Source organism: Anguilla rostrata, chromosome 13, assembly GCF_018555375.3.
Source record: "Anguilla rostrata isolate EN2019 chromosome 13, ASM1855537v3, whole genome shotgun sequence".
Taxonomy (NCBI): Eukaryota; Metazoa; Chordata; class Actinopteri; order Anguilliformes; family Anguillidae; genus Anguilla; species Anguilla rostrata.
Window position 1 is genome coordinate 20,778,611 of NC_057945.1, and position 14,642 is coordinate 20,793,252.

At 41.4% G+C, this 14,642-nt stretch overlaps 1 protein-coding gene across 1 annotated transcript in view; it reads right to left on the reverse strand.

Moving 5' to 3' along the window:
• Positions 1–7,288: 7,288 nt before the first annotated feature.
• The window catches only part of bsnb (bassoon (presynaptic cytomatrix protein) b), a 63,548-nt gene continuing 56,194 nt past the window's right edge, over positions 7,289–14,642 (reverse strand). Inside the window, exon 16 of the mRNA XM_064304223.1 lies at positions 7,289–11,524. The gene's annotated coding sequence lies outside the window, so the exon portion shown is untranslated. The remainder of the gene's footprint in view (positions 11,525–14,642) is intronic.

Sequence of the window (14,642 nt, forward strand, 5' to 3'; positions counted from 1 at the left end):
AGGGGGGTGTGGAGGTTTGGGAAGGTGGGGGGTTGGAGAGGGGCAGGGCACCTCAGGCCTGCTGCAACCTTACTTGGCACCACATACACACACACACACACACATATACACATACACACGATACATACCCACATACAAACATGCTCACACACACACACACAAACATGCTACATACACATAACACAGACACGCTACATACACACAAGACAGACACGCACACACACACAGACACACACATACAGTGAGAGGCAGAAGTAGCAGGGAAAGGAGGGATTGAGGCAGTGAAGTAGAGGGGGAGAGGGAGAGAGAGAGGGAGTGAAAGACGGAGAGATCGAGAAAGATGGAGCCAGGGGGAGAGGGAGCAATTAAGCAATGAATCAAGGAACAGAAGGAGTGACAACGAGAAGGGGAGACAGAAGAAGAGAGGGAGTGAGGAAGAGAGGAAGTAAGAGGAGAGAGAGAGAAAGAAGGAAACAGCACTGCAATAGTAAGGCATGTACTCTGCAACACTTCTGTAAACACTTGCCACACAGCAGCCCCTTTATCTGCCCCTCAAATTAAAATATGTATAACAAAACCATGTTATTAGTGGCAAATCAATGTTTGACATTAATGTTTTATTGTAGGTCACATTGCTGCTGATGATGTTTGAATGCTCTGCTTTCAGAATCAAATAATTTTAATAAAAGAGCAAATTTTAGTTTTGTTTATTCTATAGGAAATTGTTCTGCTCTTGAAGCTGTTGGGGTCCATGGGTTTGTGCTCCTCTTCCAGTGTATCACCCACCCCCCCCCCCCCCTCCAGTGGGAGGATTGGCTGTGTACTGCTTTGATTCGCTCTGAAATATCAGATGGTGTGCCCATCTCTGCCTGTGATTGGCTGGCACACAGGCAGTCATCATAAAGAATAAGCATTTTGACAGCATTCAGGAGCTGGAGGACTTTCTGGAAATGGGTGGCAATGACATCATAATGGGTATGTTAAGGAGCATTCAAGATGGAGACTTTGTGATGTCAAGATGTCATAGCCAGAACATAGAGCTTGTGGTCAGCATGGTTTAACCAAAAACATGGTCATGGTGACCACACAGAATAATTTTTTGATTTTTAAGAATCACATGACATGCCATTGTTTATGGTTTATGTAATAAATTGCATTACTTTCACAGATACTAATTCTATTATGCTACTATTAATGCGTATCTATCATATATCAAGAATGAAAGTGTAATAAAATTCATACTGATTAGAGTAATAAAAACCATCTCTCTTTGGCAAAGCTGTTCTGGTCAGAGTATAGGAACACAAGGACATATCACTCTGGAGGATGGCAGTGTCTAGGACCAGGACAACAACTCAATCAGAGTCAGGAACCAGGGAAAAAACACTAGCAGAGTGTAGGACCAGGAAGATAACACAGTCAGAGTGTAGGACCAGGACGATAACACAGTCAAAGTGTAAAACTACGAAGATAACACAGTCACAGTGTAGGACCAGGAAGATAACACTGTAGGAGTGTAGGACTAGGAAGATAACACAGTCAGAGTGTAGGACCAGGAAGATAACACAGTCAGAGTGTAGGACTAGGAAGATAACAGTTAGAGTGTAGGACCAGGAAGATAACACAGTCGGAGTGTAGGATCACAATGATTAGAGTATAGAACATGAGGACATGTATCACAAGCAGTGCATGGCAGACATATCTGAAGTGTTTGACAGAGTTCCCAGGAGGAGTGAAGCAATGTGTCTATGTTCTGTTTTAGCTTTTTTTAAATTCTGACTCTTACAGATCACAAGCATTTCTGACTCTCTCTGGGTGCATTAACATTTTTAAGGAGAAGGCAACCTCACACATGGCAGTTTTCTAGTCTTAGGTCAAAGCTCTGATGGACCAATCTCATCCTTTTCAAAATTGATCTTTTAATGAGTCTTTTGCCTGGGACAAAATATGACAGACAGCTTCATAGATGAAATGTAGGCCTCTAAGTTACCATGCATGATTATTTTTTGTGTGCTTGTGTCTGTGTCTGTGTGTGTATGGGCAATATTTTATGCAACAAAGTGTCAGAAGATTATGAAATCTATTTAAAAGCACAGGCTATTTTTTACCCCCTATGAAAAGACACTGTAGTATAGTGAGGGAGAGAAGAAGGAACACTCCTGCTTACAGACACAGACTGCACATGACTAAGATGGAAGGCATTCATTTATTGAGATCACAATCATAAGACAGATTTGGTACAACATGGCTATACTCCTTTGGCTCACTCCAAGTCTAGTACAGGGTAGTACAGGGATTAAAGATGAATGTGCTCATCATAAAGCAGGACTGCATCTCCTGCTGCAACTTCAGGCAAAAGTGAAAATGTCATTAATACAATGACCATCTTCGTCATTTTAGATACATTAAAAATCAAGAGAACACTGGGAGAATCAGCACAGAGCGACCCATGGCACCAAGATTCTAACGGATTATTATAATAATAATAATAATAATAATAACAACATTAAGAATAATCATGTAATAACAATAATTATGTAGTTTTAAAATTATTAATAAAAATGAATTATCACCATTGTTATTAACTACAACAACAAAAACAACAATACTAATAATAAAAACATAATAATAATAACAAGATAGAAATGAATAATGATTTGTAAAACCATTGTTGCAAAGCAGCTATAATAATAATAATTATTATTATTATGATTATTATTATGATTATGATCAAATCATTTTTGTTCAGTTAGTTCTCGTTATCCCCGCAGTGCCATCTAGAGGGCAGTGTGTGTAAGCGATGTCCCAGATTTGACTGTTCACAGATTTGAGCGTAGCTGAGCTCTCCACACACACAGAGCTTTATATTTAACAGCAATTATGTGATTCATACTCACCCAAGCTCAGATCACTGCTAGACTGTGCTCAAGCTATCAGTGCGCATGTGAGCTTGTGTGGGTCTGTGTGTGTGTGTGTGTGTGTGTGTTTGTGTGTGTGTGTGTTTCTGGGTGTGAGTGTGTATGTGCGTGCCGGCATGGGTAAGGAGGTGAAAGAAAAATCAGTAAAAATATAGAAAATAGTTTGTCAATCCTTGTTACACACCACACAATTATATGTGGTGCTCAAGAGAGATAATTCCAAAAACTCTCAGCATAACATGTAAATCAAAGACAAAGGGCATAACACTACTTCAAAATTATGTTTTATCGAGCAAATGATGTAGCAGCAATGTTTCGTTGTTTGACCTTCTTCAGGCTTCTTTTAGCTACTTTGTTTTCTCAATGGAATATAATTGGTGAATAGTGTTACATCTTTCTTAAATTTTTATGAAAATAAAGAAAAGAAAAAAGACAAAAATAATCTTCAGAGAAAAGGCCAAATGTCTGGGAAACAGGTTCCAGTACTTTCTAGTCAGGACTGCCTTAGACCAGACTCTAAATGATACTTATCTGGGTTTGACTATCACAGCATCAGGGAGATGTAGCATGGCGTGAAGCTCAGCATGAAGTTGTAGTGTATGGGAGATCGGGGCACAAACTAACACAAGACATGTATACACATTGGAATTTTATGTAGTTGCACCTGAGCAAGAATGATGTATTTGTTTTCACTTATGTCTTATGGACGCGTTTCCCTACCTTTTTCCTGCCGCGGCACACTTTCCAAATTTACAGTATCTCGGGGCACACCACTCAAAAGCAAGTGACATACTGATGTTGATGTGATGTGTCAACAGTAGGCTTAAAATGTTCTTTTGGGGTTTCACTTAATGAATATGCATATTAATTACATTTATTTTGGCTTTTGTGAATGGGATTTGTGCATTTAAGTTTTTTAAATTCATTTGAACATAAAAAATTTTTTTAAAGGATTTTTCACATGGCACACCGGTTTGGAAACACTGTCTTATAGCATTGCACTTCTCATGTGTAAGTGATGAGATGATTAATGACAAAAGTGTGTTTTAGCACCTTGCAAGTACATTTCTTCACCGGTGTTTTTTGATTAATTAACGATATGTGTACTCAACAGAGTACCAGCCCAGCCCACAAGCCACAGGCTTGGGGAACCCTCTGCCGGTCTTTGCTCACCCGGCTAATGCATTAGAGCCATGGGGACGTAGCTATTCATAATGAGGAGGCTAGCAGCGCCCCTGACTGTGGCACGGGAGGTCAGGGGAGCCCTCCGCTAGCCTGCCGCAGATGCGCAGTGCGGACGCAGTGGCTAATCCAGCGAGCCTACAGTTCAGTGGCTCAGCTAGAGGCAGCAGGTCCGCATCTCCCGTCCTGACAACCTGAATGACGCACTGTCAGTCTGGCTGGAGCACCCAGAGATGAGAAGGGGGGACCACTTGGGCTGCAGGGAGAATAGCATTTATGTGTGCTAGGAGGTAGCTGACACACTAGTAACTGCGCTATTTGGTAGAGGTTCTACCATTAGTGTAATTCAGCTGGTGTTGTTAGGATGAAGCTCCCTAGACAGTAAGTTAGGAACAGTAACTGGCCGAACAGCAAACATGCTTGGCTGCTGTAAGCTAACCTTGGGTTCAGTCGCTATCGAGCAAGCTTTCGAGTTGAAATTACAGATTTGTGCATCTTAGGTTTTGACGCTCTGGCCAGTGCAGTGGTAATCATTAATGCTGCCAAGCCATGTGCTCTTCTCAATGGCTGGCCGCTGCCCCAAACATCTCCCAGCGTAGGCAGTGCTCTCCTATCTGAACTCCAGTATCTGTTCTCAGTTAAAGACAGTAAATGTATACAGGTGCAGCCCCACTTATCCACCAGTGGTCGCGGCGACTCCTGCTGGCCCAGAGACTAGAAGAGGAGGAAAAGATTAAAGATTTTTATTTATGTTTAAAAATTAAAGGAATTAAATGGAATTGAAATGGAACACCGTTTTATTTTATTTCTTTCCAATTATACAACTTTTCTTATTTAAAATTTAGCGTTCATTCATACATACTCAAGCTTGCATGCACTCTTACACATACGCACAAATACAAGTGCGCACACGTGCGTACACAGACACACAAACATAGGAATACATGCATTCGGAGAGGGTAAGAGATGGGGAGAATGAGGGAGAGAGAAGAAGGAGAGGAGGTATGAGAAAGGGAGGAAGGAAAGAAAGAAGGGGAGAGAAAATTTGTGTGTGTGAGTGAGAGAGGGAGAGCGAGAAAGAGAGAGAAGAACAGCGGCAGCCTGCTGTCTGTTCCCTTTAGTTGAACGCCTCCCCGTTGGCATTTCTTTGACCCAGATAAGAGAAACAGCAGTGAGTCACACACACACACACGCACACACACACACACACACATTACAACTGACATAATCCAACACACACAAGTTACTAGTAACTGAAGACACAGATACACACACTCACACATGCACACGCACAAACACAAGCACACATGCACACACACACATTACAACTGACACAATCCAACACACACAAGTTACTAAAGACTGAAGACACAGATACACACGATCACGCATGCATTCACGTACACACACACACTTTAATACTGACACAGTTTACTACAAATCAATAAATCAATAAATATGTTTTTTTTCACAAAATTTGAGATTCATGACTGCACTGTTATGTCAGCTATCAAGAATATTCAAAGAGGAGCAGGAAATGTCATCACATTCCTGAAGTATGGCAACTACGACAGCAGCAGAGCATTAGTCACTGGGACCTGCCATTGTCTGTTTGTGTTTACCATCCATTGCTGTGTATGACAAACCTTAAACCAATGAATTAAGGTTACAGTAGTCACTAACAATAAGGCAGCAAAAAACATAATAATGTTAATATAATATTACATTAATCAATAATCAAAAATCAATTACCTGCAATATTTTGTAAAAGCAATGATTTTCCTTCCAAGACAAGTTAACCTATATTCAGTTTATTAGGGTTTATTAGGAAATTTATTTGGAGAAACATGCACTCCTCTGACCATGAAGAATTGCATTTCTGAGTAGGTCCTCTTGTTACAAAAATCATGATGTCCATAGGACATGGTGTAGACCAGGGCTGCCCAAACCTGTTCTTAGGGATCTACCATTCTGTAGGTTTGCACTCCAACCTTAACAAAGCACACCTGATTCAACAATTGGTGAACTTGTTGAACTACTAATTAGTAGAACCAGGTGTGGGGTTGGACAGGAACAGTGTTGGGCAGCTGTGGTGTAGATTATAAAATACAGATATAGTGCAGACTGTCAAACATACATACATACAAACATGTTGTAGACCATAAAATGGTGTTGAATGTTCAAGTAAACTTAAAAAGCACTGTACAAATAATGAATTGGCCTGTAAAACACAGACATGGTGTAAACCCGCGTTCTTAAACTACAGCTCAACACTGTGCACAGGTCTGGCATGCAGGGTTACATACCTAATTATAAGGTAATAATGGAATCAGAATAAAGTTGGTCCTGTTTTTGGTCCAAAGTGTTTGATGTTTGACTGCTGGGGAGGCTGGAGAGTGTTAAACTAAGGGCATACCCCCTTTCCTAGCCAGTACTACCATCTATGGGTCATTTTATGGTACTGCAGTATGAGTGCGCTCACAATTGCACTGAGGTTATCATTCATGGTTCATTAAGCATCTCAAAATGTGAGAACTGTTTCAGGATCAGTTTTGATGTTTATAATAATAGATAGGGTTGGGATATAGACAGGGAAAACCTGGTCCCAGAGCAGCAGTCCTGTTTTGAAATGCTAAATGAACATGAACCCTAATATGATTCTTGCAGTTTCTACTCTTTTCTGGTGTTTAACTCATGTGCTGCTCTGTGTGGGTCTTCATCATTATATGCATTATTAGTAATGCTGTGCCACTTCATTTGTGAAATACAATAACCCATTAGAGACATTAGGGAAATCTGTGCCAAATTAATATTAATTTTAAAACTAAATACGTGTTTAGAACACAATTATTCTTTCAAGTTGTTCAAACACAAATCTGTGTGTACTCATCAGTGTGATTTTTACCTGTATAACTCTGTGAGTTTGTGTGTGTTTGGATCAGAATACTATATGTGTCTAAATCATGATCGTGTGCTCTGTGTATGTGCAGGAAGCATTGACTTTCTGCTACTCTACGTGTTTCTAAATTATTGTGCTTACTTTACAGCACACGTACCTTGAAAAGACTTCAGAGAGATTTAGAATTCATTCATTCATTCGTGTGTTCATTCACTCCACATATTTGAAACTGAAGAGGCACACTCGGTGGCTTCTCTCCATCCACACAGATTGAGTCCAGAGAAAAGCATCACTTTTCATTCTCTTTATTCTTTCTCAGTGGAAATGTGTCGCAGGGTCAGTATCTCCATTAAGCACATTACTGGACATGATGCACCGAGTTTTACTACAACTGTTTACAGGAATACAGTGAAAAATACACACGGTTTCACAATGGAGACATGGAGCAAGCCCATTGCTCTCACACCTGTCAATGAAACTTTTTCAATTTCAAATGTTTGTCTTTTCAGTTTTATTTTTAGTCTCATTTTGCTTTTAATTATTCACTTATTTTACAATCCACATCTGGCCCTTTCCCACAAATGACATGGAAGCCAGGACGAGTTTTATTCAGGAACTGTTTTAGTCATTTACAAACACCACATGTATAGAAACTCCACAGACCAATATGTTTCTGGATACAAAGTTTTTTTTTTTTTAAAGTTGTCAACAGTCGAAACGAGCCACATACACAATGCTTGTTCATTGAGTAGTTTGTTTTAAACACAAAAAGAGTGCCTGTGTGGGGGGGGGGGTGTGTTTTGGGTTGAGGGGACATGCATGGGGGTGTGGGTGTGTCGGTGGGGGGGCGGTGGGGGGTGGGGGTGCCCCCACATTTTGGCCCTCGTACTGTATCATCTTTCAGGCCTCTGCCCGGTGCTGCAGGTACAGTTAGTACAGTATTGCTATTTACAGTGAGATTCTACAGTGCTCACTCATGCACCTGTTTTGAAATATAGAAATGGGGGAACTGATATGGAACCATCTCTGGGGTTGCCTGGAACATCACCTCTGATCTGCGCAGTCACACCTGCTCCTATACGGCACAGTCACACCTGATTCTGTGCTCTACAGTCACACCTGCTTCTATACGGCACAGTAACACCTGTTTCTGTGCTCTAAAGTCACACCTGCTTCTATACAGCACAGACACACCTGTTTCTGTGCTCTACAGTCACACCTGCTTCTATACGGCACAGTCACACCTGTTTCTGTGCTCTACAGTCACACCTGCTTCTACACGGCAGTCACACCTGTTTCTGTGCTCTACAGTCACACCTGTTTCTATATAGCAGTCACACCTATTTATGTGCTGCACAGTCACACCTGTTTTTGAACTGTGCAGTCATGCCTGTTTCTGTGCTGCACAGTTGCACCTGTTTCTCTACTGCACAGTAACCCGTTTCTGAACTGCACAGCCATGCCTGTTTCTACAGCTGGGAACTGTGCCATTAATGCACTTCGGCTGGAAGAGAGTGTTAAACTAACTTTGCTGTTTGATTCTGCCCTGTGCACCCCACCGAGCTGACACAGAGACTGTAGGACAGTCCCAAGTATGGACTGAGGTTGGCTGTACCAGCACAGCTCTCTCTCTCTTTGCATGCTCATAATAAGTGATAACTGATGAGGTCTATATGGACAACATGCTTGAGCTGCTCAGGGTGACTGTACTCCCTGCTTTCACACTGATAAGATTTACATTCAGGATTGCTGACTTCCTGTTTCCTGTTTTCTTTCATTCTGTTGTTGCATCTGCTCCTTCCCTCTCAATGGGTTTGGTGAAAGCAGGAGAGAAATCCTCAACTTGTACTGCACAACACAAACAGCAACACTGCTAGTACAACTAGACTGTCAATGCACAAACACACTGTGAAAGCACAGACATACTGTACTGCACAGTACAAACACAGTGTGCTAACACAGCCATATTGCAAGCATAAACACACTTTACCAGTATAGCTGTGCTGTGCCAACAAAGCACTACTGCACAGAACATACATACTGTACTAGCACAGCTGTACTGCACAGCATAAGCACACTTTGCCAGCATAGCTGAACTGAACAGCAGAAAAACACGGTACAAGCATAGCCATATTGCACAGAACAAACACCCCTTCAGCAGGACCACACTGGAGTGAAATAACAAGTGCATGAGCAGCAGCTGAACAATATAAATGGGGGTGGAGACTCTGCAGCTCATGCTATAGGATGAGAGAGAGAAAGGGGCGGTGACCCAGGAGCTCATGCTATAGGATGAGAGAAAGAAGGGAGTGGCGACCCAGCAGCTCATGCTATAGGATGAGAGAGAGAGAAGGGGGCGGAGACCCAGCAGCTCATGCTATAGTATGAGAGAGAGAACGGGGCGGAGACCCAGCAGCTCATGCTACAGGATGAGAGAGAGAAGGGGGCGGAGACCCAGCGGCTCATGCTAAAGGTTCAATGACTGAAATGAGGATCTACAGAGCAAAGCCTTTGGCAACAGATCCCCCAGAGAAGAGGGTGGTGCTTCAACATGCCGCTACCATAAAAAAATCTAAATCAGTAATTCAATTCCATACATACAAGTAGCTAAATACAAACAAGTTTATACCCATTTTTTTATTCTCAGTAACACAATTTATTTGTATTCTTAAACATATCATTGATAATGGTATTAAATATTAACAGTTTTTTCTGTTTCAAAATGAATCATTGCATAGAACATCTGAAATGAAAACACTTTCCACTGCCCAGCTTGGTTATTTCATCATTTGTTGTTTTTAGATTTGGGAAGCACACACAAAAGGACATACAAGTACAGGGACATGCGTGTGTGTGTGTGTGTGTGTGTGTGTCTGTCTGTCTGTCTGTATGTTTGTGTGTGTGTGCGAGTGTGTGCGCACGCACGCTAGTATGTGTCTTGCATATGTGTGTTCATGTTTTCACAAACTCTTTCACAAACTGTGTGCATATGTGTGTGTGTGTGTGTGTGTGTGCACAGAGTTAGGTTTTGGGTTTTACACAACACTGCAAAAAAACAGTAAGTGGAACGTGCCCCAAACATTTCCATGACAACCATCCAATTCATGGCCTGTGGACTCTGAGCTGTGGTTTAGATTTGTTGCTGAAACAATGGCACAACATCGCCAATGCATTTTCCAGAGAGGGTGTGATACTGTTGCCCATTGGTTCAGCAACAGCTCGCCACAGCGCAGTAGCTCCTGTGTGTTGACTACAAGCACCCGGACTGCTGCAGGTCATGTAAACACACAGGCGCACTCAGACACTTCCTGTTCCGCACAACACCTCTGTTTTAGTGCAGTGTTCCCCCCAGTGGAAAGGTATCTAAAATAGTTTGGGGGTCAGAGTGGTAGAGGCCGCACAGCCTAGACCTCAGTATTACAAACAACACAGTATTGTGCTCTTCACCAACGGACACCGATCACCTTAAATAATAAAAAAAAATACAACAATGATACTGATAATAAATTAAATAATTATGATGATTGAAAATGAAAATATAAATAATACCAAACAAACCATAAAATAAACACAAATTCCCCAAAAATATAAATCAAATCAAATCAGTCTGTATTCTTACTGATATCAGATTCATACAGTAGTATACAGTTGTGCAAAGAAAGTCAGGGGAATATGGATTATAAAAATATATAAGGTATACAATACAAGTAAAAAACAATGAAATGGTTAAGGCTGCTTCTTTCTTCAGAGAAAGAATATCAGGCAAATGATAATAAACTCATAATCAAACACACAAACAAAAATAAAAAAGGAGACCTAGTACCCCTGGATTTAGCATGGCTTTATGATGGCTAAACATGAAGCCTGACCATCGTTTCTCCAGCCTTCAGTCCTATGGCCAGGTCTGATGTCATTTCCTGTTTTTGTGTAATGTTCATGTAATTTCCCATTGGGGGATGAGGAGCGTTGGGTACTGATGTGGTTCCTGTCCTCTCCGCTCTGGAATGTAGACGGAAAACAGTCACCCAGCAAACAGTAAGGATTCCTTTGTTTCCATTGCAATTATCTTTTTTTTTATTGTTTCCTGAAGTTCTTTCACAAAAGTATAAGTCTTTTAGTACTAGAAAAACCTGGGAACTGCTCAGAATTTTAGGTTATAATCTTGAAAGAGGGAAGATTGCATTTTATTTGGGGTTTTAATCTTGAGAGATGGAAGATTATGGTTCTTCTGGGGTTAAATCTTGAGAGATGGAAGAATATGGTTCATCTGGGGTTAAATCTTGAGAGAGAGGAGGTGAGAATGGCCTTTTGGGCACACATGTTTGGAATCAGGGATCCAGAGCAGCGGTCAAGTATTCCACAGAGCAAACGTGTTCCACACCACACTTCCTCCATGGACTTCCATGCAGTCCTCCAGTGAGCCCATCCTTCCCCACAATTCCTCAGTCAGATGTGGAGTTTCCTTGGCAACATGCCCACCATGTTTGAAAGGACAGATCCAAGATCAGCAGGATCACATGCACACCTGTGTGACAAAACAGATTTGTGAGGTAACACACACCTGCAGAAAAACATACCTGTTAACTATGTGTGTAGTAAAGCACACCTGTAAATGCATACAATAAAAAAGATCTCTCAGTCATAGTACCCCCATTTGTGTCCCCAAACGTAAGTGGGAAATTAGCTACTCAGCTTTTTCTAGGCCAGCTCTGTGTCGTTGCATCATTAGTTCATGCACAAGAAAGTTAACAAAATATCTAGAGTCGATTCTAGATGTGGAATTTTCATTTGGTGTCTGTTGTTGTTGTCTCTCAACATGAGGACCAAAGAAATGTCAGTTCCAGTAAAGCAGGCCATCATGGGGTGGAAAAATCAGAATAGATTGATCAGAGACATAGACAAAACATTGGGTGTGTCAAAATCAACTCTCTGATACATTGAAGCAAGAATGTACTGGTACTGCTCAGCAATAGTAAACAACCTGATAGACCACGGAAGACCACTGTAGTGGTTGTCTGAAGAATACATTCATTTGCAAAGAAAAAATCCTTTTCAACTGTTAAACAGGTCAAGAACACTCTCCAGGATGTAGTCATGGATGTGTCAAACACTAAAATAAAGCATAACCTCAGAGGGTTCAGTGCAAGATGCAAACCACTGGTAAGCCTCAAGATCAGAATGGTCAGAGTTTGCTAAAATGTACATTAAAAAAACTAGAGTTCTGGAACAAACTCTTGTGGACAGATGAGATGAGTATTAACCTGTACCGAAGTGATAGAAAGAGAAGTGAAGAGAAAGAAAGAAACTGCTCATCCAGAGCACCTCCCCTCATCTTTGAAACATAGTGGAGATAACGTTATGGCTTGGGCATGTATGGCCGCCACTGGACTTGGCTCACTTGTCTTTATTGATGGTGTGACTGCTGATGACAAAAGGATGATTTCTGAAGTGTATAGAAACATAGTATCTGCTCACACTGCTTTTTCAGAGCCAAAAAGTGGAATGTTCTTGACTCGTCAAGTTAATCACCGGAACTGAATCCAATTGAACATGGGCTTCATTTGCTAAAGACAAGACTGAAGTCAAAAATCCCCCGAAACAAACAGGAACTAAAGATGGCTGCAGTACAGGCCTGGCAGAACATCACCAGGGAAGATACCCAGCATCTGGTGATGTCCATGGGTCACAGACTTCAGGCAGACATCCAACGCAACCATTGGAAACCAAGTACTAAATATGGTAAGATTATGGTAATTTGTCCAATTACTTTTGATCCCCTAAAATGGGGGGACTATGTATAAAAAGTGCTGGAATTCCTACAAGGATAACTGGATATGGATGTAAATACCCTTAAATTAAAGTGAACAGTCTGCACTGTAACCTCATATTTTCAAATCAAATGTGCGAGAGTACAGAGCCAAAACAATAAAAATAGTGTCTCTGTCTAAATACTCATGGACTCCACTGTATATATAAACACACACACACACACACACACACACACACAAAGCTTCACAGGAATTGTTTCTATTAAGCACATTCAGATGTTAAATAATGGTGTAAACCACAACACAAAACTCTAGCTTTGCCCAATGCTTAACCATTGATCAAGAATGTGCAGTCCCAATGCAGCACTGCATGTGGACACTAGAGGGCAGTAGAGTAGAATGAGTCAAAGGAACACTGGATTTCTGTTATGTAATCACAAATTTTCATTTTCAACAATTTCTCGAATGGAAATTCCGCCGTAAACGCCAAAATGGTGAATGGTTATTCAAGGGTTACCATAGCAACCTGGGTGTAATACAACCTTCCTTTTCTTTCACAGCAATGCATCCCCCCTTTCACAGACCGCATGCATGTGTGTGCATGCGTGCGTGTGTATGCGTGAATGAGCGAGCATGTGTATCCGTGTGTGAACATTTGCATGTGCACAACTGTGTATATATGCATGAGTGCATTTGAGTGTGTGCAATGCAGTGTGTGATTGTGTGAATCTGAGTGCAGTGGATGTCTGTGTGCATGTGTGCGCAAGTGTGTGAAAGTGCTTTGCAGTGGTGTGTGTTCAAGTGTGCATACATGTGTGTGTGAGTTCAGCGTGTGTGTAAACTAATCTCATTGATCTACAGAAGCCACGCCCCTCCATAGCACAACCCTGATTGGATTTCATTTAATCCGCACTACCAGAGAGCCCTGAATGGGGGTATTTATATCCCTTATGAGGATCTAGGCTGGGTTCATATGCAGCAAAGAGCACGCAGGCGTACAACACTTACAAGCGGTAAAGAGAATACAAACACATGGATTTACACGTAGTAGAGAATTCAGGCGTGTGGATTTATACACAGTAAAGACAATGCAAGCGCGACTTATACACAGTAAATAATGCAGATATATTGTTACACAGTGAAGACCGTGTAGGCATGTTCATGTTACATACAATAAAGAAAGTGCAGGTACATGACCTTTGCATGTAATAAAGAATGCAGGCATCTGACTTGCATAAAGAGAATTCAGGTGTGTGGCTTTAGCACACAGTAAGGAGCTTGTAGACATATGAATTTTATAGGAAGCAAAGATTATGCAGGTGTGACACGCAAAATGTACGGTCACATTTGTATGTAATTTTGTCTAATGTGTATTTTTAATATCTGTTTCTGTGAGATAAATATATTAATGAGCTGTAATGGTTATGTATTGCCCCTTATGAACAAACAAGGACCCCCCATGTACATGTCTTGCTAGCAGAAGGCAGAGTGGCGCGTGCTTCTCCCATAGGCTCTCCTTGCTAACAGACTCTCATTGCTTCCTCATTCTGCTGAGTGAAGCTGCCCTGAAAGAAGCACTTATCGCCTGCCTCATTGTGACACCTGTTGCACAGGAACTCTCTGTTTATGAGCTCACAGCCTAGGACCTGTGACACAGGCATAGGCCTTTTATGTGCAGTATATAGCATGCAGTCATGCAGTCTTTAAACACTACAGAAGAGGCATCAATCTCCAGTTCGGGAGGGATGCAGTGCCTGCAGATTTTTTGTCTTCGTTTAAATCAGCAGCCGGTTGAGGCCTTGCAAACAAGGCACAAGGACTGCAGCAAATCATTCATCCAAATTAATCACACACGCGCTGAAGCATACCAAAAAC